Source organism: Phascolarctos cinereus, unplaced genomic scaffold (genome assembly GCF_003287225.1).
Source record: "Phascolarctos cinereus isolate Bilbo 61053 unplaced genomic scaffold, phaCin_HiC Scaffold_1;HRSCAF=81, whole genome shotgun sequence".
In the NCBI taxonomy this organism is placed as follows: domain Eukaryota; kingdom Metazoa; phylum Chordata; class Mammalia; order Diprotodontia; family Phascolarctidae; genus Phascolarctos; species Phascolarctos cinereus.
The window spans coordinates 33,354,800-33,379,052 of record NW_027555514.1 but is presented as its reverse complement, the minus strand read 5'-3'; positions in this window follow the sequence as shown (position 1 = coordinate 33,379,052).

Genomic DNA, 24,253 nt, shown 5'->3' with positions numbered 1-24,253 from the left:
TTTGTGTTACTATCATTGCCTTTTCAGCCTCCATGGATGGATTTGATCAATCCACACAAATAGAGCTCTTGAATACAGCATTTGAACTTGGTAATTTATTGTCACTCTTATTGTTAGAGGTGGCATGGGGGAGCAGTAAGGTTTTATAAGGACCTTATCTCATTATCTCACAGATAATGAGCAGGGTCCTCTATTTCTTAGGGAGAATCCCATAGCAAAGGAGAAAAAAAGGGTGTTCTTAAAGATATTGATGGAGAGGGCTTACTCAGGAAAGGATATATTTGTGATGTTAAACCCAGATGTTTTAGTTCAAGCCATAAGAAGGTTATTTACAGATGCTTTGCTAGCAAAAAATCTAAGATCACTGAGAGCGTGATCATGGATAGGAGAAAGTGAGTGAAGATGTGTTGACAGGTTAATTGGCTATGAAGGTCATGGTGAATTGCAAGTAGAAGAAAAAAAGGAATTAGAATTTGGGAAGAGTAGCATGAGTGTCTCAAAGATTTGTTATGCCTTTACACAGTGATTTGCAATATCCTAGCAGGTAACTAAAGGGAAGATGTGGGATTTTAAGGAAAATTTGGAAACCCATTATCTGTCCTTAAGATACGTAGACTCAAATAAAGTAAGCTTGGAAAGCATCAAGAAATTATGAAGAGTTAATCTTAACTTGGGGAGATATATGTGCAATCTCCCTCTCCCTTTTTTTTGTGGGGGGGGCTAGGCAATGGGGTTAAGCAACTTGCCCAGGGTCACGCAGCTAGTAAATGTTATGTGTCTGAGGCTGAATTTGAACTCAGATCCTCCTGAATCCAGGGCCAGTGCTCTATCCACTGTGCCACCTAGCTGACCCTGCAATATGTGTTATAGAGACTGTGCTTACTGTTGCTATATTTTCAAAATCCAAATAGAATGTTGTAGAAAAAGAAATTTTTGCTGATATTTTGGAGTTGACTTGGAAAATGCCTTTCTATTAGGTGCTTCTCCCTATAGAGCCAGAGAAAATGTGTTTTTGACTTTTGATCTATGAGGAATGAGTCTGGTAAAGAGCCTCTTTTCCTTTCGTGACTGACAGGAAATTAGAGAAAACAGGGAGAAAGGAGATGGGGAGGTCTTTTGCTATGAAACCATTTTGACCTTCATCGTATGAATAGAATTTTTAAGAAGAGAATTTAAACGATATTGAGAGAAATTGAATAGTACAAAATAATATTTCCAGAAGTGAAGTCAGTTGCCAGTTGAGTGAATGTTTGAAGTGAATCTGGCTTTGATTTTTCAACATCAAAATATTGCAAATAATTTTCCATTCCCGTGTTTATCATTGATTTGATTTGTTAATTAATTGGCATTTAGTCATTCTAATAGGTATTGAATTATAACACATTGAGGTATTTTCTAGACAAAGAAATAAAAGTAATTACTATTATAAAAAAACCTCCCTGTGCCTTTGTAAAAAGGAGATAATAATAGAACCTACATCACAGGGATGTAGTGAGGATCAAATTAAATAATATATGTGAAGTGCTTTATAAAGCTTAAGGTTCTATATCAATGCTAGTTACTATTGTTCTTATTCAGGATTTCACAAACTTGGTGAAATAGATAAAAAGAACTCTAATTTGAGATGAAGATTACTTGTATAGGATAACACAAAGTTCATCCCACAATAGTCCCAGATCACTGATTTGCTGCCAGAACAAAGGGTGCTAGACCCACCCACAATGTCCACTGACAGGACTAGGAGCCAACCAATTTGTCTTGTGGCCTTTGTAGTCATAATGGTTTAACAAATGGCTGTCATTATTTCTCTCAATGAAACACCAGTGATTATATTTACATCCTCTAAGAGACAATGTTTTTCAGTCCCAATCAAAAACTCACTTTCCTCTCCTTAATGCCTTCTGTCCTTTGAGTACCTTCTTGGCATGTAAGTGAAGAGCCTGCTCATCTAATCTGTTTGCCTTTGGTACTAATCCAGTAACTTGAGCATGGGTTAGGCCACTGTGAAATTTCCTATAAGGCACTAATAATCCAATCATAAGTGAGATATCCCTTCTTGGGGAAAATAAGCTACAACAGAAGTGTGATAATGCAGGTGTTGAAATGCATCAAACCATTAAATGTGAGGCACCATTATGGGGAGCAATGTATGGCTTATTCCTTCACTACACAAAGCAATTTGGTTTTTCTTTACAGATCATCATACTGTTGGTGGTATCACTACTACTCTTTGGGGAGATTTTTCCCTGTTCTTTCATCAGTCAATTACATGGATATAGGTGCATTTGACAGGTTTCTTGACAGTCAACCACGGTATTATTCCCATCTACCAATTGTAGATAAATCAAAATGAACATAACCAATGCCATCATTTTAAAAAAAACTTGGAAAAGCATTATCAATAAATGATATTGTCACCATGAAAAGTGTGTAGTGTAAATGCATTTTCTGCCAGCCATACATTAAAATCTTGCAAGGGCAGGGGAAATAGAAACTGTCTTCCTAATGGATCATAAATCCTAGAAATGATTTGAATTCATGGATTAAATGTCAGATTTGAAAGCATTTGGTGATTTATTTTGCATCTTAAAAGAAAGAACATTTCAATGGCAAATCAAATTATCGCATTTTCATATTTTGCATTAGCTCTCTTTCAAATAATAGTCTTCAAAGGAATAACATGACACATTTCTATTTTTTTTTTGCTTGTTTCCCTTCAACCAAAAAGATTATTTTTTTTTTGTATCAAGCTAGACCACAAGCTGCTTCTAACTCTGTGTCTGTGATCCAGGAAGACTAAAGGTCTAAGAGCTGGAGATTACTTCAAGGAATGAGTTCCAATCACAGGACCACAGGAAGATTTTATGTAGATTTTATTTTATTTTTAATTTTTTTTAAATATAAATTTATTTATTTGTAGTTTTCAATATTCATTTCCACAAGTTTTTGAGTTCCAAATTCTCACCTCGTTTCACCCCTCCCCCCACCCCAAGATGGCATGCATTATAAATATCCCTTCCCCTAGTCTGTCCTCTTTTCTTTCTCTCCCCCCTTCTCTTATCCCCTTCCACTTCTATTTTCCTGTAGGGCAGGATAGACTTCTGTACCCCATTTCCTGTATTTCTTATTTCCATAGCATGTGAAAACTTTTTTTTTAAACATATGTTTTTAAAATTTTAGGTTTCAAATTTTCTCTCTTCCTCCCTCCCCACCTACCCTCATTGAAAAGGCAAGCAACTCAATATAGGTTGTACATGTTTTATGCAAAACACTTCCATAGTAGATGTGTTGTGAAAAACTAACTCTATTTCCCTTAATCCTATTTTGCCCTCCCATTTATTCTATTCTTTCTTTTGCCCTGTCCTCCTCAGAAGTATTTACTTCTGATTACACCCTTTCCCAATCTGCCCTCCTCTCTATCATCCCCCTGCTCTCTTGTCCCCTTCTCCCCTATTTTCCTGTAGGGTAAGACAATTTCCATACCCAATTGAATGTGTATATTATTCCCTCCTTAAGCCAAATCCTATGAGAATAAGATTCACTCATTCCCTCTCACCTTCCCCTTTCCCCTCCACTATAAGAGACTTTTCTTTCTGTTTTTTTTTGTGAGATAATTTACCCCATTCTACCTCTCCCTTTCTTCTTCTCTGAGTATAATCCTCTCTCATCCCTTAATTTTATTCTCCAGATATGACCCCTTAATCTTCAACTCACCCTGTGCCTCTATCTATCTATCTATCTATCTATCTATCTATATCTACTATACATATAATTTTTCCTCCAACTACCCTAATACTGACAAAGGTCTCATGAGTTATAAATATCATCTTTCCATGCAGGAATGTAAACAGTTCAATCTTAATAAGTCTCTTATTTCTCTTTCCTGTTTACCTCTTCATGTTCCACTTGAGTCCTGTATTTGAAAGTCAAATTTTCTATTCAGCTCTGGTCTTTTCATCAGAATGCTTGAAAGTCCTCTATTTCACTGAATGACCATTTTTCCCCTGAAGGATTATACTCAGTTTTGCTGGGTAGGTGATTCTTGGTTGTAATCCTATCTCCTTTGCCCTCCGGAATATTATATTCCATGCCCGGTCCTTTAATGTAGAAGCTGCTAAACTTGTGTTATCCTGATGTGTTTCCACAGTACTGAATTGTTTCCTTCTGGCAGCTTGTAATATTTTCTCCTTGACCTGGGAAGTCTGGAATTTGGCTATAACATTTCTAGGAGTTTTCCTTTGGGGATCTCTTTGGGGAAGAGATCTGTGGATTCTTTCAATTTCTATTTTGCCCTCTGGTTCTACTATATCAGGGCAGTTTTCCTTGATAATTTCTTGAAAGATGATGTCTAGGCTCTTCTTTTGATCATGGCTTTCAGATAGTCCAATAATTTTTAAATTCTCTCTCCTGGATCTATTTTCCAGGTCAGTTGTTTTCCAATGAGATATTTCACATTGTTTTCTAATTTTCATTCTTTTGGATTTGTTTACAGTGTCTTGATTTCTCATAAAGTCACTAGCTTCCAATTGCTCTATTCTAATTTTTAAGGAAGTATTTTCTTCAGTAGTCTTTTGGACTTCCTTTTCCATTTGGCCAATTTTGCTTTTTAGGGCATTTTTCTCCTCATTGGCTTTTTGGACCTCTTTTGACATTTGGGTTAGACTATATTTTAAGGTGTTAATTTCTTCAGTATTTTTTGGTCCTCCTTTAGCAAGATGTTGACTTGTTTTTCCTCTACTTCCCTTTCTTGCTTCTCAAAATCCCTTTTGAGCTCTTCCAAGGCCTGGGACTGATTTATATTTTTCTTGGAGTCTTTGGATGTAGGAGCTTTGACTTTGTTGTCTTCTTCTGGTTGTATATTTTGATCTTTTTCACCAAAGAAAAATAATATAGTCTGACTCTTTTCGCACTGCTTGCTCATGATCCCAGCCAATTACTTGAGTTTTAAACTCTTTGTTAAGGTAAGAGTCTGCTTCCAATGTGGAGAATGTACTGTCCCAAGCTTCAGGGGTTTGTATAGCTGTTTTCAGAGATAATTGTAGGGACCTGTAAATTTTCAGTTCTTCCAAGGTGGTTTGAGATGAAGGGTGAGTTGTTTACTCCTTTCCTGGCCTGCGACCACAAGTATTCCTTTCTGTCCTGTAACTGTGAAGAGGAGTTTCTCTTCACAGCCACTACAAGCTCCACCACACCAGCATTCGTCCTCACCCCCAGCACTGCCGCCCAGAACTGTGACCCAGATCCAAACACGGGCAAAGCAAGAGATTCCTGCCTCAGCACTGGCAAAGAGATCCCTGCAATCCCTCTCTGATCAGCCACTGGATTCCCTCTCAGTCTGTAGGCCAGAAGCTCAGAAAGCAGCTGCCCCGCCCAGGGCCAGGCTCTTGGGGAAGGGAGCTGAGACCTCACCTTCCTTTCTCAGCACCAACAAAAAGAGACTTTTCCCACTGACCTTCTAAGTTGTCTTTGGCATTGGTGAATTGAGGAGTCTGGAAATCTCACAGCTGCTGTGCTTCACTCCTCTGAGGCCTACTCCAGGTTCGCTGCAGCCTGTGCACCCATGCTGCACTCCCAGCCCAGCACGATACAGCTTTCTGATCGATCATCCAGGTTGTCTTGGGCTGGAAATTTGTTTCACTCTGTCTTTTTGTGGGTTCTGCTGCTTCAGAATTTGTTTAGAGCCATTTTAAATGAGTATTTGGAGGGGTTTGGAGGAGAGCTTAAGCAAGTCATTGCTTTCACTCTGCCATCTTGGCTCCGCCCCCCTCGATTTTATGTTAGATTATTAGATTATGTAGATTTCATTTGTAGATTTTATTTCACATCACCCAATCAAGGGTCCTTATTTATTTAAACACTTGAAGGACCAGTGATCTTGTCATGAGTATCCTGTCACAAATATCAGTGAGTGAACTAGCATAAATCAGACATCACTGAACTAGGTGCTGGGAATACAAAGAAAGGCAAAAAAATAGCCTCTTCTCTCAAGGAACTCAGTTTAATGGCTTAGATAGTAAAATGTTTGAGAATTGATGGGGCTAAAACATTCATTACCCTGTGGCCAACTTGCATCTGAATTTTATTAGCTTGGTCCTCAGACAACTCTATTCAAATTCAATGGGTACTTATCAAGTGTGTATTGTGTGTCAGGCTCTGGAGTTACAGAGACAAGAACCAAACAGTCTCTATCCTGAAGGAGCTTGGGTTGGGGGTAGGAAATGAAAGCATGAACTGAGAAAACCAAGTGGTAAGGTAGACAGAGAGCTGCCCTCAAAGCCAGGAAGACCTGGCCTCAAGGCCTACCTCTGATGCATAGTACATATCATTTAATATCTTAGGGCTCTAAACAATCCTTTAAGACTTTAAATGCAGAGGAGGGGCCCACCCGGATTGGTAGAGGGAGTTACTCACACCAATGAAGTCATGGTTCTAGTACATCTCTCCTATGTCAAAGTCATTTCTGGAGGAAGGACACAGCTCAGGAAGGGTGGTTCATGAACAACTGAAGGCCAGTTATAGAGGGCACAGTGTAAAAGTAGGGTACAGGGGCCTAGGGAAGACTAGGGATGGCAGGGATGGGTATAAGAGACTGAGAATCAGTAGCCAAGGGTGCCTAAGCAGCCCATGCCTTAGAATCACAGGGATTCTGAGAGAAGTCATAAGGAAATAGTAGATTGTCAGGCCCTTCTAATAAGCAATGGTAGAGTTGATTCCCGTAGATTACATTAGACGCAGAGTTCATCACTGGTCCCATATTGAAAGGCTTGGCAGGATATGCCAGAACTTGTGTTCTATTCACCTAGACTTCAAAGACCCAGGGTCACCTCCCTCTTCCCCAATTAGGAAGGATGGAAGGATGCCTTAAGTAAAGGACATGGACCATAGCACAGCAAATCAGGGAGCTTTCTACCGGCTATCGTGGTGCAGGAAGATGGTCATGGTGGTGGCAAATTGGATGGACTACTTCAGTTCTGCCATACTGTGGTCCATATTTCAGGCATATATTTCCCCTACTTCTCTTTTATTGTAGGCCAGGCCCAAGATAGGCCATTCCAGCAGATTCAAGGTTTAAAATGCAATAAGAATCCATGGTTTATAAAATTTAGTTAAAAAAAACCACTTTTGCTAATAAAATATTTACTAACAGAATTGCCAAATAGAATATTTACTAATAGAATAATAGTACAAAGCTTCAGAAAATGATACAAAGATGCTACTCCCTCTGCCATCTTAAAGGGTCATATTAATTGACCTACTGCTAGAGTGACTGTCCAGTGTATGGAATTCTAGGTGGAGCTGCTCATAGAGTAACGAGAAGGAAGAGGCAGAGGCTAAAGAGAAAGTAGGAAGAATCTCTGACCTTAGACACAATTAGGGTTCGGCCCCTGCATTTAACAGCATAAAAGCATGGGTCATGTCTCCTTGTCAGCTCCGCTTAGAAACCAAACTCATATCTTACTCTTTCTATGCTCTTTAGTTTAGGCAAACTATTGTTTTTGACTGTTCCTCACACACCTCCTTTCATCTCTCATCTCTGCGCCTTTGCTCAGGCTGTAATCCTGGCCCGTGAGGCCCTTCCTTCTAACTTCAGTCTTTAATAATCCAAAATTTTTTTCAAAGCCCAGCTCCAAATCCATGTGGCCCTTCCTGATTTGTTCTGTTGCTATTGCTTCCTTCTAAAAATTAGCTTCTACTTATTTTATATGTACTTGTCGTACATGTGCTCCTTACTATAGAATATTAATATATTGAAGGCAAGAGTTATTTCATTTCTTCCTCTGTGTATATAGTGCTTGGCATAAAATAATAAAAATGATAAAATACTAATAGCATTTATATAGCACCTTAGATTTGCAAAGTGCTTTACAAATATTATTTCATTTTATCTTCACAGCAACCCTGAGAGGTAAGTGTTAGTATTATCCCCACTTTACAAATGAAGAAACTAATGAGACAGAAATTAAATGACTTACGCAGGGTCACATAGCTGGTACGTGTCTGAAGCTGGATTTGAACTCCTTTCTTTCTAACTCCAGGCCAAGCGTTCTATACTGTGTGTCACCTAAGCGCCTTTAGAATAAGCGCCTAGTGAGTGCTTGTTGATTGGCTGAATATCCCTCTTCCTCTCCTCTAACCCCTTCTGCCCATGGAAAGTGTGCTTTGTTTCTCAGATTCACATTTTGTTCTTTGGTTCAGGTAACTATGTTGATATTCAATTGTTTTAGTAGCGTCCAACTTTTCATGACCCTACTTGAAGTTTTCTTAGTGAAGATACTAGAGTGCTTTGCCATTTCCTTCTCTAGCTCATTTTACAGATGAGGGAACTGAGGCAAATAGTGTTAAGTGACTTGCTCAGGGAGCTATTAAGGGTTTGAGGCTGGATTTGAACTCACATCCTCCTGACTCCAGGCCATGACGCCACTCTAAAAGCAAGGTTCCAGGAATTGGAAATGGTGCATCTCTACCTTTCTAGTGTCAGTTCATGGGATCATAAGATCCCAGATACAAACTAAAAAACAAAACAAAACCCTCAAAGGCCATCTAGTCCAATTCCTTCTTTTAATAGGCGAGGAAAATGAGACTCACAGAGGTTAAGTGACTCCCCCCGGCACACAGAAGTAGGATTTGAGCCCAGGTCATCTGACTCCAGAGTCAGTCTTTCATTATGTTGCAGAGCTCTCCACATTTCAGACCAAACATAGAAGAGAGGAGCTGCTGATTGCCCAAGCCCCTGGCTTTTGTAATCCATATTATTATAGGCTCTTTCCTTCCTTATCCCCATCAATTTGAATCTTTGGCTTCCTTTAAGACTTAGCTCAAGTATCACCTCTCCTGACTCCAAGCTCAATGTTTTCTTTAATATCCCATGTGGCATCTATACAATTTTCATTTTTGGGGGTTAAATGGATTTTTGTGGATTAGACTGGGACTCTTATCACAATTTTCCTTCATTGTTCCAATAAAAAAAAATCCTGATTTCAAGTGAGTTCTGATGAAAAAGAGTTAAATTGAGATCAGGTTTCTTATGGGGTACCATATCACAATGCAACATTTGACTTTCGAGGCGTTTTCATATATGCTAGATTACTGTACTCGTTGTTGTTATGCATCCTTTATTCTCCACGAGGACCAATGGCATCAGGACGGTGATGTCTTTACTCACACATGCATTGGATTTGAGTGAGTTAATGAAAGGTAAATCAAGCTACTTGCCTGTGTTTTAGCTGTGAAGGTTCAAGAGTATTCTCTCATCTTTTTTCTCTTTGGAGTAATAGTGTTGTCCAACATTTCCACAGTACATAAAATGGCATGTAATGAGTCATGATTTTGGGTTAGCTGGAGGCCAAAGCACCTGCGAGGGTCCACTTTTTACATATCTCCATTAATACTCAGCATTTCTGGGGTTCTTCCAATTCTCCAAGTGTATCCCAATTATCTATTCCCTAATCTTTTCAATATCCCCATAGGGCAGAGAGATGGCAAGAATTATTAACCCCAAAATACATGGGAAAGAAAGGAAGCCTTGAGAAGTTAGTCAGCTTAAGAGACTCTGGGGAAGGAATAGCAGAATCTCTAGACTCCTGACCTCTGCCCCACTTATATCTTCCTTCGGAATTACTCTTTCTTTCTGTGCCAATAATAGGGTGCCTATGCAGCTGAGTATGTCTTAGCCTGTGTCTATGTGAAGAGAATATTCCCCTAGAGAATATTGACCAGTGAAGGGAAAGGAGGTAACTGGATTAGGAGAAGGTAGACTTATCTTCTGATTATTGTGACCTAGGGATTTTGATCCTTTCTATACCCCAGTATTGCTTGTGGAACAAACAAAAGGGTGTAGATCCTAGGGGCTATCTCATAATAGTACCATGGAAAGAACACTGGCTAGTGTGAGACAACTTGAGTTCAAATCTCTGCTGTGCTGCTCTCTACCTATGAGTCTTCGGGCACATGGCTCCTTCTCTGGCATTTAATTTCTTCATTTGCAGAATGAAGAGGCTGGACTAGACGACTTCTAGCTCTAAATCTGCCATCGGTAATGAACCCTTCCTGCAACATGTCTGAAAAGTGACTATCCATTTCTTGGATGAATAAAAGAAGGAAAGAAATAAACATCTATTGAGGACCTACTTATGTGTCAGGCACTGTGCTGAGCACTTTGCGAATACTCTCATTTGAATTAACATCTCCATTGATAAAGAAATCATTGCCACAGAATGAATCTTCTCACTTGAGAGGCTGTGAGTTCTGTTTCACTGGAAGTATTCAAGCAAAGACTGGATGCCCATTTGCTATGTTTGTTGTAGACAGATTTTTTTTTTTGCAAGCATGGGGTAAGCTAGATGGCCACAGATGTTCCTTCAAATCCTGAAATTCTATGATTATGTGAAAGTAATTGATTCCATTTTAATAACTTTAATTATTAAGATCTTTTTCTGTATGTTGAACCCAAATCAGATTCCCTCCAACTCCTCCTCATTAATCCTAATTTTTTCCTGTCGAGTCAAGAAAAGCAAGACTAATCTCTTTTGCCCTTGCCAGCCCATCGAACATGGAAAGCCCGCTATTTAAAGATCTCTCCCCTCTCTGGTTCCTGCTGATTTCTTTTTATTGCCTTCTGTCATTACCCCACACACATGGAGGCAGCGGGGTAGAATAGAGAGAATATTTAATATGAAGTACAGAACACCTTGTATTTAATCCCATCTCAGATAATTACTAGCTGTGTAAACTCACTGCCCGCATGAACTTGGATGAGTCCCATAACCCCTTGGTGCCTCATTTTCCCAAATTACAAAATAAGACAGTTGAACTCAGTGATGTCCAAGGTCTCTTTTAACTTTAAATCCATGATTCATGCCAATTGGAGTCAGGTAATTTTATCATTTTCAATAGGTTGTGTAAATGACCTTCAGTAAATATATCTCCTGCAGATTTAACTAGAGGATTCTTCAACATTAATAACACATTTCTTACTGAATTAGACTCTCCTATTATATAGAGGGTTACTTGCCACAGCCATTACTGTGATGTTCCAATTAGTCTCTTGGGACTCAAAGCTTATTGGAACTCCCTGGGCAGTGAGGATATTTAGGGGGAATTCCCAAGGTCCTTGAATTCAACAGAACAATTTCGTCTTTATGCACAGATGGTTGGATTTATTCTTGGTTGAGTGACTGGGAGTTTATCAACTCTCCTATCACACAAACCAATCTGGGCCATGAATATTTTGGGGGAGGGGAAAAACCTTGGAGAAAGGCATATTATCTTTAGACATTGCTTCTTCCACAGTAAGTTCCTTGTGCTGCTTTTGACATTAATGACTACTTCCGTTGAGAACTTTGTAGTCATTTCTTAATTGATGAAAAAGACAAATTGATTGAAGCTCTCTCTAATAATATTCTCAAAACAGGATCCAAAATTCTAACAAACAGAACAATTTGAGAATGTATTTGACAATTTTTTGAAAGAGCTGAAACCACTTTCTTCAATGGCTGCTTAACTAGGGCATGGGGACGGCATTCATTTTGAAAGGTTATGCCGATAGATCACAAGCTCAGAAAAGCTGTTATTATCATTGTTGTCCAGTTGTTTCAGTCATGTTTGACTCTCCATGACCCCATTTAGGGTTTTCTTGGCAAAGAAACTAAAATGGTTTACCATTTCCTTCTCCAGCTCATTTTACAGATAAAGAAATTGAGGGTAACAGGATCAAATCACTTGCTCAGGGTCACACAGCTAGTATGTATCTGGAAAGTCACAGTGACTAATAAATACAGATTTTTAAAGCTGGAAGAAACCATAGAGGTATAGATTGGCATAGAAGCAGAGAGCTGAAAGGAGCCTCAGAGGCTATCTGCTCTAATACCATCATTTTACAGATGAAGAAATTGAGTTGAAGTGACTTGTCCAAAGTCACAAAGCAGTAAGTGATTATTTTTATTAAGTAGCATTTATATAACACTTTATGGCTTGCAAAATGCTCTACATTTCTTCTCTCATTTGATCCTTACAACAAACCTGGGAGGAGGAAACTGAAGCTGAAAGTGGCTAAGTGACTTGCCCAGGATATACTGCTAGTATCTGAGGCAAGATTCAGACCAAACTCTTCCTGAAACTAAGTCTAGTGCTCTTGCCCACAGTATTACTTAGCTGCTTTTTATGTATAGTAGCAACAATTTAAGAAGGTGTTTAGAGCTTGTAGGGCCTTTTCTAAGGTGTGTATGGTCAGTAATCTACATCAGCAAGAGCTCCCATATTGTTGGATGTATGGATCCCAGTAAAAATTTTGAGTAAGTGTGAAGTTGGGGACAGGAAGCCTATTAACACTGTACAGATGGAAATTCTGAAGTGTTGAGTGATTAAGCGTCTCCAGAGCCTTATGGTTTTTAATGGAAGAACAAGGACCAAAATTTAAGCTTTTTGACCCTTAGACTTCATAAGAATGGAATTGAGTAAAGGCTCAAGGCCTCCTCCAAATCCAGGATGCAGAATCACAGGGTCAGGGTCTTCAGATGGCAGTTGAAGATGGTGGGTGGACAAATTCCATATGGGCATAGTGCAAAGAAGACTTTTGGCTTCAACTGGTGTTTTCCATTTCACCCACACACTCCATCTGTGTGTATTATCTTAAAAATGAAGCACAATCTAAACACATCCTCACAAGCACATTGCATTTTAACAGCTTCTGCTTATTATATGTTAGATGCCCAATAAACACAGATGTCTGATGTTGTCTTTTTTCACACCTGCTACCTCTTAGAGTTTCATTAGAGAAGAATAATAGTAATGACAAATTCTTGCTTTTAAGTATCTTTTCATGTAGGTTTACATAGTTGTTAAAGTATCCAGTGTTTTATTTGATACTTGTAAGAACACTGTGAAAGACTGGCAAAGCAAAAATCACACCCTCTCCATCCCCACTGATGAATAAGCAAGCTCAGACTCAGAATGGTTAAATGGCTTGTCCAAGGTACCAGAGTTGGTCAGTGGCAGGGCTGAGACTAGAGCTCAGGTCTCCTGACTTCTAGGTTATTTAGTAATCCATGTTTTACTTGAGTAGGAGTAGACATATAGGACCCATACCTATCATTCTAGTCAAGTCAACAAGCACTTATTAAGTGCCCACTGTGTGCCAGGCACTGTGCTAATCATTAATAAATGGAAGATTTTTTTTTTAATTCAGTGGGGCTCCATCCTAGAAAAGGTGGAGATATTGATGGAAAATACATACCACAGATGGACCAAAAAAAAAGGAAGAAATGTCCTGGTGAGCTAAAGCGATGTCTTGGAAGATGTAATCATGGTGCAAAGATCTTAAAAATAATTTGGGGGTTTTTGTAGTTTCCGGGAGAGATTCTAGAATTGCTTATTAATCATTGATCATACATATTTGTCATTGTCATACATATTTTAGATTACTTGTCATCAATGGTATTCAATGAGATTCAATGCAACAATGTTCATTAAGAGATGGGCTACTACTGTGTGCCCCTCAGATCTGTGCTAGATGCTAGGATAGCAAGGCACAGTAGAAATAGCCCAACGTAGTTCTTGTCTTGTATCAGTTGCCAATCAACTTGGAAAAACCAATCATAAATCCATGGAACAAATAATAGTATAAAGCTATTAAATAGTATGTAATGAAATAAAGACCAATATAGATTAGTGGAAGGAACAGCAAGAGATCTAGATTCTAGTCCCATTTCTGATGTGAAATCCCCATGTAACTTTGGGCAAAGGCTAGATGATCACTTGAGTATGTTCTAGAGAGGGTTCTTGTTGGGGTCTAGGTAGAACTGGAAAGCCTCTGAGGCCCCTCTAATTCTGAGAATACGCGATTCTGAAATGCTTCAGAAGAATCAAGGAGATTGGAGACTGAACGAGGCCATTGAATTTGGTAACTCAGAGTCACTGGTGACCCTGGAAAGAACAGTTTCTTTGAAATAAGAATTCACATTTAAATACATTTTTTCCTCCTCATAATACTTCCAAGTGTTCCCAGATTGAGAAGGTTTCATTACAAATTGAGGACCTGAGCTGAGTCCTGAAGTGGTATTTGCATAGACAGAAATGCATCTGATATCAAATGCTCGGGAAACAATTAGATCAGAAATACACTTATAGTATAATGGTAGAGAAGGCATATTGCTGGTGTTTAAGAGATAGCTGAGAATTCTCTTTATGAAATTTTGTGAGCATAATTTTAAATTGGAGAGGCATTGTGGCATACTTGGTGGAGAGCCAGAACCAGAGTCAGAAAGCCCTGAGTTCAAATCCCAATTCTGACAGTGATTTGATTTTTTGACCTTGGGAGAGTCATTTCTCATCCCTCTAAGATTACAAATTGGGGAGCAAGTACTGATTTGCAGTAGTAGAGGAAATTTCCTCTGTTCTTCTTCCTCTCAGAAAATTTATAATCTCAGTTTAAGTGGTGACCAGTTCAGATCTGTCTAGTGTTGTTAAAAAAGAAGTGAAAGCTAAGCAGGGAATTAGCAAGCTATTCCTGGGGTTTGGAGAAAAAGCAGGTGGTAAGCAAGGCCAGTGAGGTGTTCTGGGCCTATCCAGCCCCAGAACCTGCCCTTATTATCTTTGAACCCAGAAGTAAGACTTCATCTAGTATGACTTCTGACTTCCCAAGACATATCACCTGGTAACATCTTCCCCCACACCACTGGGACATACCAAACCGAGACTAGAAAGTCAAAGTGGAACTCGGAAGCCAAATGTATCCTGAATTTCACTGAAGTATTACAAAGTGGTGCCTCATCTTTGGCTTTTGCCTCCCCTTCCCCATTTTTATTTTACAACTGAACCAAATGCTACATGAGACTAAGATTTGATCTGGGCCGGGGGTAAATGTCCTGATTGCTGGAGGGTTGTCTTTGGAGTGAGGGAGATCCGGGTTTAGGTACTGCTTATAACACATACTGGCTGTGTGACCCTGGGCAAGGCATTTAACCTCTGAAGATGTAAACTACAGAACAGTTTCCTATACAGAATGTGTTACAGATCAGGACAAAACAACAAGAAGTCAGATAATTCAGGAAGGAAGGAAATGAGGAAACAAAGACCCTTTGGAATCCTTAGATGAATATATAAAAATGCTTTTCAGAAAGTGAGAGAAAGCTATATTTAAAAACAACAAACTATTTTATAGTCTGTTTTGATGTCTCTTTTCTCCTCCTTTGCTGTTTTTTTTGTTTTTGTGTCTTGGTGAGGCAATTGGGGTTAAGTGACTTGCCCAGGGTCACACAACTAGTAAATGTCAAGTGTCTGAGGCCGGATTTGAACTCAGGTTCTCCTGACTCCAAGGCCAATATTCTATTCTCATTTGCTCTCGTTTGAAAGTAGCTTTTCCCGGTTATTCTCTTTACCAGCCTTATCACCTTTATTCTGCCAAAATTTTGTGTACTCTTCATTCACCTTCCCCCCCCCCGAACCTGTCCTTAAGACATCACTAGGTGTCATATACTTTGCCATTCATCCGTTAGCACAAGTTTGAACTCTTCCTCTCCTCTTTTCTCTCTCCCAGAACTGCTGTTCCTGCTGACTGTTGTTGTTCAGTCATTTCAGTCATGTCTGACTCTACAAGACCCTATTTGGGGTTTTCTTAGCAAAGTGGTATGCCATGTTCTTTTCCAGCTCATTTTACAGATGAGGAAACTGAGGCAGTGTTAAGTGACTTGTCCAGGGTCACATAGCTAGTAAGTGTCTGAGAACTCAGATGAGTCTTCCTGACTTCAGAATTGGCCCTCTATCCAGTGAGCCACTTAGGTGACCTCCTGCTAAATAAAGTTTCCCAATTCACTACAGGGGCTGTTAGTTGGGAGCCTGCCTGTCAGCCAGGTGCTAGCTTTCATTTTCTCTTCATTGTTCTTTGCTGCAAGTTCTTTAGATTAATTGCTCACAGGGATGATTTATTTCCCTGTTTTTGTAGTGGTATTTTTTTTGGAGGTGGGATGAGTGGGAGAAGGTAATGTTAATCTTAGTTTCTTGCTTTTCTACTCATCCTCCTAAAAAGTCATCTTTGCTGAGCTGCATTCGATGGTCTCTGGAGAAACAGCAGGTATTGAAAGAATCAAGAATGAGCCTGTGGAGGGAGTTTCAAAGCACTGCCATCCAGTTCAGACCCATTCCCCAAGTCTTGATCCCTTAATCAGGGTAAGAATGGAGAGCCAACATTCTTTGTGGGATGGTGGCAAGGGCAGGGCAGAATCTTAAACACCAGCTCCTGCTCCCACCCAACTAAGTGAAAGACTATTTAGTCACACTTAATCATCAGATGGTCCTAAAAGGGCCACGAGATTTGAAACTAGGACGGGCCTAGTCCAATTTGACAGGTAAAGAAACTGATGGAGAGAGAGGTAAAATGATCTGTCCAGGATCATACAAGTAGCAAATGGCAGAGCCATCAGGTTCTGGCTCTGAATCCAGTGCTCTTACTAGAGGAACTTGATTGCCCATGAAGCAGGGATGCCAGTGGGGATAGTTGACAGTATCTCTGATTATTTTAACTATCCTATGTACATACATTCCATACAACGAACAAATACTTTTTAAGAACATTGTATGTGTTAGCTGTGAAGAATACAAGAAAAAAATGAAGTTGTTATTGCTTCTCAAGGAACTTAGAGCCCTCTGCCATCCTGTGTTAGCTCTATCTCAGCTGTCCTTTCTTCTTCCTGTTCTGGACATCAAATCAACACTGTCCCAGCCTTTGGAAAAGATATCTCCATTGGCTATCCCAAGGCTCCACTTACCAATCAAAGTCTAAACTCCCTTTCCTGAACATCACTCCTCTAAGAGCGGAGCAATTCTCAATTAGAATGTAAGCTGCTTGAGGGCAAGGCTGATGTCTCTTTTGCATTTGTATTCCCAGCATTTTAGCAAGGTGCTTGGCACTTAGGACATGCTTAATAAACACTTTTCATTCTCTTGGAGGAAACAATGTGTATGCAAATAAGTAAGTGCAAAATATACCTTAAGTAAATAACAAGTAACTTGGGGAGAGGGAGGCACTTGCTAGTAGGGGAATCCTAAAAGGTATTAGGTAGAAAGTGGCATTTGAAGTGAAGTTTGAAGGAAGCTAGGGGAGTCTATGAGGGAGAGGAGGAGAAAGTGCTTTTTAATCACACAAGCACAGAGATAGGAAATTTGATGTCACATACAGGAACACTGTTTTTAATGACTGGGACATAGAATGTGCAAAGGGCAGTGATCTGCAAAGTGTTATCTATATCTATCTAGAGACACAGATAGATATTGATAGTGTGTATGAATATAGATCTATCTAAAAGTACTATCTATAGATATAGATAGATAGATAGTGTATACAGATATATTGATATATAAAGACATGGGAGAAAAAAAAACAATGACAACAAAAACAGCCACAAGCATATTTATATAGGATGTCTTAAAAGTTGTAAGGCAATTTTAGCCTCCAATAGCCTAAAACTTTAAATCTTTTAGTCTTAAACTTCATTAGTTGAAGACATTTAGCTATGTGTGCTTTAAAGTTTTCAAAATGCTTTAGGAATATTCTTTCATTTTGTCTATACTACAACCCTGGGAGGTAGGTGCTATTATTCTATCCACTTTACAGGTGAGAAAACTGAGGCAGACTGGAGTCAAGTGACTTGCTTAGGGTCACGCACCTAGGAAGTATCTGAGGCTGGGTTTGAATTTGGGTCTCCATAAATACAAGTCTAGTATTCCCTCTTTTGCACCACCTAGCTGCCACCTAATTCATAATAAATTGAAGCCAGTTTTTGAATGAGTTTAAATGTCAAATGGAAAAAAAATTGTGATTTATCCTAGAGACATTTGGTAGCCAGAGAAGTTATTGAGCAGGGTAGTATATGGGGAGATGATAGTTTTTTTCTGAGCAAGGAAGAGAAATATTGTAACAATATGATAACAACAACAACAATAATAACAATAATAATGATAATGATTAAAACAAAGTGTATATAGTATCAGCATGAAGTAGCGGGTACAGAGATGACCTTGGAATCAAGAAGACCTTGAAGTCTTGACTCTGATGCCTATTGTTGTATGACCTCGGGCAGACTGCTGCCCCCACTCCCAGCCCCTTGCCCAGTCCTTCAATCCCAGGTAGAAGAGAGAAAAGCTGTGCTTTCAAATGATCACTTTGGCAGTCCTACAGAGGAGCGTTTGGAATGAGGTGAGACTTGAGGCAGGTGATCAATGAAACATATTTTGCAATAGTGTAGATAAGAGGAGCTATGGACTAGAAGTAGGATGGGGATTCTGGGAGTTGAGAGAAGGGGGCAGACATGAAAGATGTTTTTTGGTAGAAATAGAAATGAGAATTGGCACCTGACTGAATGTAGAACAGGAGACAGCTTGACTTTGAAGTGTTAAGTCAGTGTGCCTAGAAGGATGCTGCTGCCCACAGCACCAACAGTAGAGTGAACTGGCTACAGTTCTGCAGCCTTTCCTGCCCCCTTTGGAAGCTATGCTTTTCTGTCTTCTACCTGGGATTAAAGAATAGGTGAGGGGCTAGGATTGGGGATTGCAAATCTGCCTGGGGTCGTGCAACAATAGGCATTAGAGTCAAGACTTGAATGTCTTCTTGATTCCGAGGTCATCTCTGTATCCACTATATCATGCTGATACTATATACATTTCATTTTTAATCATTAGCATTATTGTTAACATTTCTCTTCCTTGTTATTATTCCTTATAGCTATTCCTTGATATTATAGAATAACCCAATGTCTCCCATGTTCTACCTGGAAAATTGTGTTCAGAGTGCTAGGCATAGTAAAACTGAACTGGTAAATATTTATATGCCTAAATGCAAATAATTGATGCATTTTTCAATTTAATCCTACCATGTGCGATCCACTCTGTTTTAAATGGGATACAAAGAAAAAATGAAACAATGCCTAATCTTACCTTCAGTGTAATAAAAGTGGGGAGTAGCCAATGCAAAAACATGGTTGATGCTATTTTTGTTTGTCCTTCATTCTTTTATTTTTTTTGCTGGGCAATGGGGTTAAGTGACTTGCCCAGGGTCACACAGCTAGTGAGTGTTATGCGTCTGAGGCCAGATTTGAGCTCAGGTCCTCCTGACTCCAGGGCCAGTGCTCTACCCACTACACCACCTAGCTGCCCCCCCCTTGTCCTTCATTCTTGAAGAGGACCATGACAGCAGGGAGGTGACGCCATGACATGCAAGTAAATTGGATTTAAGTGAGGGAGGACGTAAAAAGTCACCAGCCTCACTTTCCCTTCCGGAGCCATCTGGGTCCATTGGCAAGATATAGATCAGGATAACTGGAGATGACCCTGAGTGTAGCGGGAGGCCTTTGGGGATGAGAGATGGAAGGTCATTGGAAGGAATTACAAGAGGGCCAATTTGGCTGGACCATAGACTGTGTAGAGAAGAGAAACATGTATTAAAGCTGTAAAGAGAGAAAAGGAGGGGGTGGTGAAGAGATTTAAATAAGAAAGTTCCTTGCCAAAAGAGAGGTCCTGGAAAGCATCCACTCCAAGAGCATTCCAGCTGTGCTGGACAGGATGCATGTGGATGACAGCTGGCAATGGGACATGGAAATAGCTTCTATCAATCAGGACGGAAAAGAATTTTGGGTCATGGTGCAGATTGGTGGGGGACAGGGAAGGGAGAAGGAGAGAGAAACTCACTGAAATCGTATTTCAAAGCATAAGTGAGGATTATGGGAGAACAAGAGAGCATGGCTTACTTGGATCATGGAATTTGTGCAACCCATAAGGTTCAGAAGCAGAGCTGCACATGTGGACGATGCTTTTAATTATAGGATAATGATGGATCAACTCAGAAAAGGCTGTGGGCTCAAACCTTAATCCTCACAGACATACTTACACACAGCCACAGGTTTGACTATGTTCTTTGAGGAGATGAACCACAGAAACATCTAATACTAATAATGATGAAGAGAGCTATCATCTAAATAGCCCCTACTATGTGCCAGGTACTGTAAATGCTTTACAAATATTATCTCATTTGATCCTCACAATAATCCTGGGAGGGAGGTGCTATTATTATCCCCATTCCACAGTTGAAGAAACTGAGGCAAACAGAGCTTAATTAAATTGCCTACAGTCATACAACTGGTAAGTGTCTGAGGTCAGATTTGAACTCAGGTATTACTGACTCTAGGCTGAGCACTCTATCCACCATGATAACTAGCTGAGATAGAACCTAAAAGTTGGAAGGGAAATGTCCAGTGGTGTCAAACTCAGATAGAAATGGATCTTTGATACTGCATGTTGACATAGAAAACCACGAATGATTATTTTCTATGTTGTATTTTATTTTTATTTGCTTTGGTAAATATTTCCCAATTACATTTTAGATTTTTTAGCTATGTTTGACACCTTTGTCCTAACCACCATGGCCTGAAGAATAAATATCTTATTTCCTTGTTTTCTAACTCAGGCTTAGCTGAGCAACAGTGCTCCTACATGTTTAGATGACTATGAGTATTTGACCTGAGGTTCAAATAGAAATGTATTTTCTATGAAATTTGGAATGGCATTCTTTTCACTGTTTCCACAGAATGATAATACTCAAGGCAATGGAAATAGAGAAAGAAGTAGATTCTGTGAATGCCAGCTCTTCAAGTTTCCCTATGCTACCTTAATCATCTCAGAATCCCCTGTAACATCTGCCTGGCTACAAAAGAAGAGGCAGCAGAACACTCTTCTAGGACTGAGGCTTGGGTTTGACACAGGTCAAGTCTCTTCCTCATAAAATCCATGTGAGTATGACTGAGGAGACTTCTGATTGCATTGTAAGAGACATATTATAGGAATATTTTAGTTTCAACAGGAATATTGATATCTGCCTGTGGCAATACTTCAAAACAGAAGCCTTCCACTTAATTAGCATTTGTGTCTTTAATGATGGTAATACAAGGCAATGGTGTTGTAAATTTCTTTGCTAGAATTAACATTCCATAGCCTATTAGCTAGTCAGGGATGGGTCTTACTTTGAGGGTAACTGGGATCATCCCTACCATTTGTCCATCAGCCATTGGCCCAGGCCCAGGCCCTCCTTACCTCTGTTGCAGGGACTGGGAAAGAATCGATTCCAAATGCTGTCTGGAAGTTATCTCCAAGGTTGTTGCTAGATTTTTTTTGAAGATACTGATGAAGAAGGGCACACAATGAAACTATGTCTTTATGTACAGATCCAGTGTTTAATGAATGAATGAAAAAACATCTACTAAACATGTATTATGGTAAGTCCTGGGAGTCAAATACAAGCAAGCAAGGCAGTCCCCACTCTCAAGCAACCTACATTCTAATGGAGGAAGACAATACATTAAGGAGATGGGGTGCACGTGGAAGAGGTTTGTGTGTGGAGGACTGAATGTAGCAACATGGTTTGGAAAATCTGAGAAATGACATGATAGCCTGGTACTGGGAAAAGATGAGGTAAAAGTCAGTGATCAGAGTATAAGCATCGATTTAGCCATATTGAGATGTAATTTCATCTAACCTAATTTTCCCATCTAGGAAAAGACAATTTGGAAGCCCAAAGTTATTATGAAAATGGAGGAGGTCAGCCAGAGATAACTATTTTGAAGCATTTCAAGGAGATGCCTGATGGGGAGAATTATAATCCTATCAAAGATCAGGGAATTGTAAGGCTGCCAGGAAAAAAAAAAAGCACCATTCTATATCCTCTTCCCAAATAAACCTCCATCTGGTTTGAGGTAACTATGAAAGACTTGGATTTCAGGGGGAACATTTCTGAATGCTGCTTTGGATAAGAATATGTGTCCAAATTCCAACAAAAAGTCATTACCTTTGTATGAATGCAATCCCAGTAGGTATTTTAATAATATTTGAAAAAATATGTTGGGTGAGTGGATCTGGCTTGTCCAGGTGGGGAAACTATCTACATTACTTTGGCCACAGTTAATCAGGAGCTGGGCCATGAGAGGCTCTTGTATTTGATGGAATAAGCACTGGTCTGAGAGCCAAAAGATTTGGGTTCTAATCCTGGTTCTTTTTTTTTTGCTTAGCTATGTGACTGCTGACAAGGCATTTAACACTCTTACCCACCCATCCCCCCCAGCCTCTGTTTGCTTATCTATAAAATAGAACCCATAATTCTTGTACTATAAGAGGGTTGTTATAAGGAAAACACTTTCTTCAAAACTTATAATGCCATACATAGCTGGGCGTGGTGGTACACACTTAAAGTTCCTGCTTCTGTGAAAGTTAAGTTTGGTAGATTACTTGAGCTCAGGGATTCTGAGCTATAGCAGGATTAAAGCTCCCTCTCTTTTAACTGAATTGACCTTCTTGGCTGTTTCACATACTCAACATTTCCTCTCCTGTCTTTGCGTCTTTGTGCATATTGGCCCCCCAGTCGGAATGTACTTCCTCCTCACTTCTGCCTGTTAGAAGGCCTAACTTCCTTCAAAGCTCAACAGAATGCTGCCTGTTACATGTGATCTTTCCTGACCACCCCACGCTCAGATATTAGGGCCCTTTCCCTAAGGAGTTAGTTTTTGCATCTCTTTTGTATTTTCTTATTTGTGTATACATCACTTAACTTAATAGAAATTAAACTCCTTGAGGGAAAGGAATGTATAATTTTTGTCTTTGTATGCCTAGTGCCTAACACAGTATCAGACACATTATGGGAATTTAACAAATCTTTACTGATTGATTGACCTTTTTTTGTGCTGATCTGCATTTTCATGTGTACAGGATATTCCCTTCTGGGCAAGTTCTGTCAAAGAAGATCGCAACTATTCTTCAGTGGATAGAGAATTGACCAGGGCTTAAGAGGATAGTGACTTGCTTAAGAGGTTAAGTGAGTTTTGATTGACTGATTCTTCAGAGACAAATTAAAAACAACTCACAGTTAGCTTATCTCCATAAGTTTAATTACATTGTCATGAAAATTAAAACCATTTCTTATAAATCCACTGTCTATGTCATAATCAATGTCCACTATTTTCTTGGTAGCATGGAATTGGGAAGGAATAGAATAGAATGACTTAATGGACAGAGCAAGAGATTTAGATTCAGGCAAACCTAGGTTCAAATTCTGCATCTGACAGTTACCAATGATGTGCCCACTGGTGAATCATTCATCTTTGTGTCCTTGGCAACTCTACAAATTACTGGATTGGAATCTGTTCTCAGTGAAGGGAGTTCCCATACTGACAAAATCCCAGGTCTTAGCCTTTTGAAATGACAGTTTCATAGATTGTTAGAACAAGAAATTATCTCTGAAAACATATTGTCTAATCTCCTTGTTTGATGGATGAGAAAACCTTCAATTTTTCATATAAGAGAGTAGTTCTAACTTCAAAAAGATCTGGACAGGTCAAGCAGATTAACATGTCATTGCCACTTCAGGAAATAAAAATGTTATTTGAAATTCATACCAATCAACTGGGTTTTATTAGATCTCCCTTTGTGCCAGACACTGTATCTTATACTGGGGATAAGAGAAAAGTGAAATTTCCCTGCCCTTTAGGAGTTTACATTTTGATGAAGGGAGACACAAGGTGCACTTACAGATGCAAAGAGGACTGAGAAGGAACCAGGAGTTGTAAAGGTTGGGTGGACATGAAGGACCTCTTGTAGAAGCTACATAAACTGATTCTTAAAACCCAAGATTACAATGTGAGAGGAAGTTGAGGAAAGCTAGCCTTCTGAGTAAGATTGGGGTAGCAAGTGCTAGGCGGAGCCCTGTGAGTGAAGAACAGTGTAAGTAGGCCAGTACTACTAACGTATAGAGTTTGTAGAGTGGAAAGTTATGTGGAAAAAGACTAGAAAGGTAGGAAAGGGCCATGTTGGAATCTAGCCTGTCTATTGGAAAGTGCTTGTATAATTTTTTCTTGACCCTTGACCCTATATTATGTTGAAGGAAATTTTGTAATGAAGACTTAACACTTCTCTCCTCATGATGATTCCAGAAATTTAGAGGAGGGCATGTAGCTCCTCCACAGCACTGGACAGGGTAGGAAAGAGTAAACAAAAACCAGTTGGGGCTTGGTCTATTAAAAGGTACAAAAATGTGTCTCATTTCTCGCTCTCACTGCTTATATTGACTTTTGCAATAATTGAATCCTTTATTTTACAAACTTAGCCTTCGAGACAGAATGATGAATGGATCATTGGCTGAGTTGCAGTCAATAGGCTATTATAATTTTCCTTAATACAGCAATATCGCAGAGATCTGGGTTGTTTGAAAGCTTACAGTTTGCTGAAT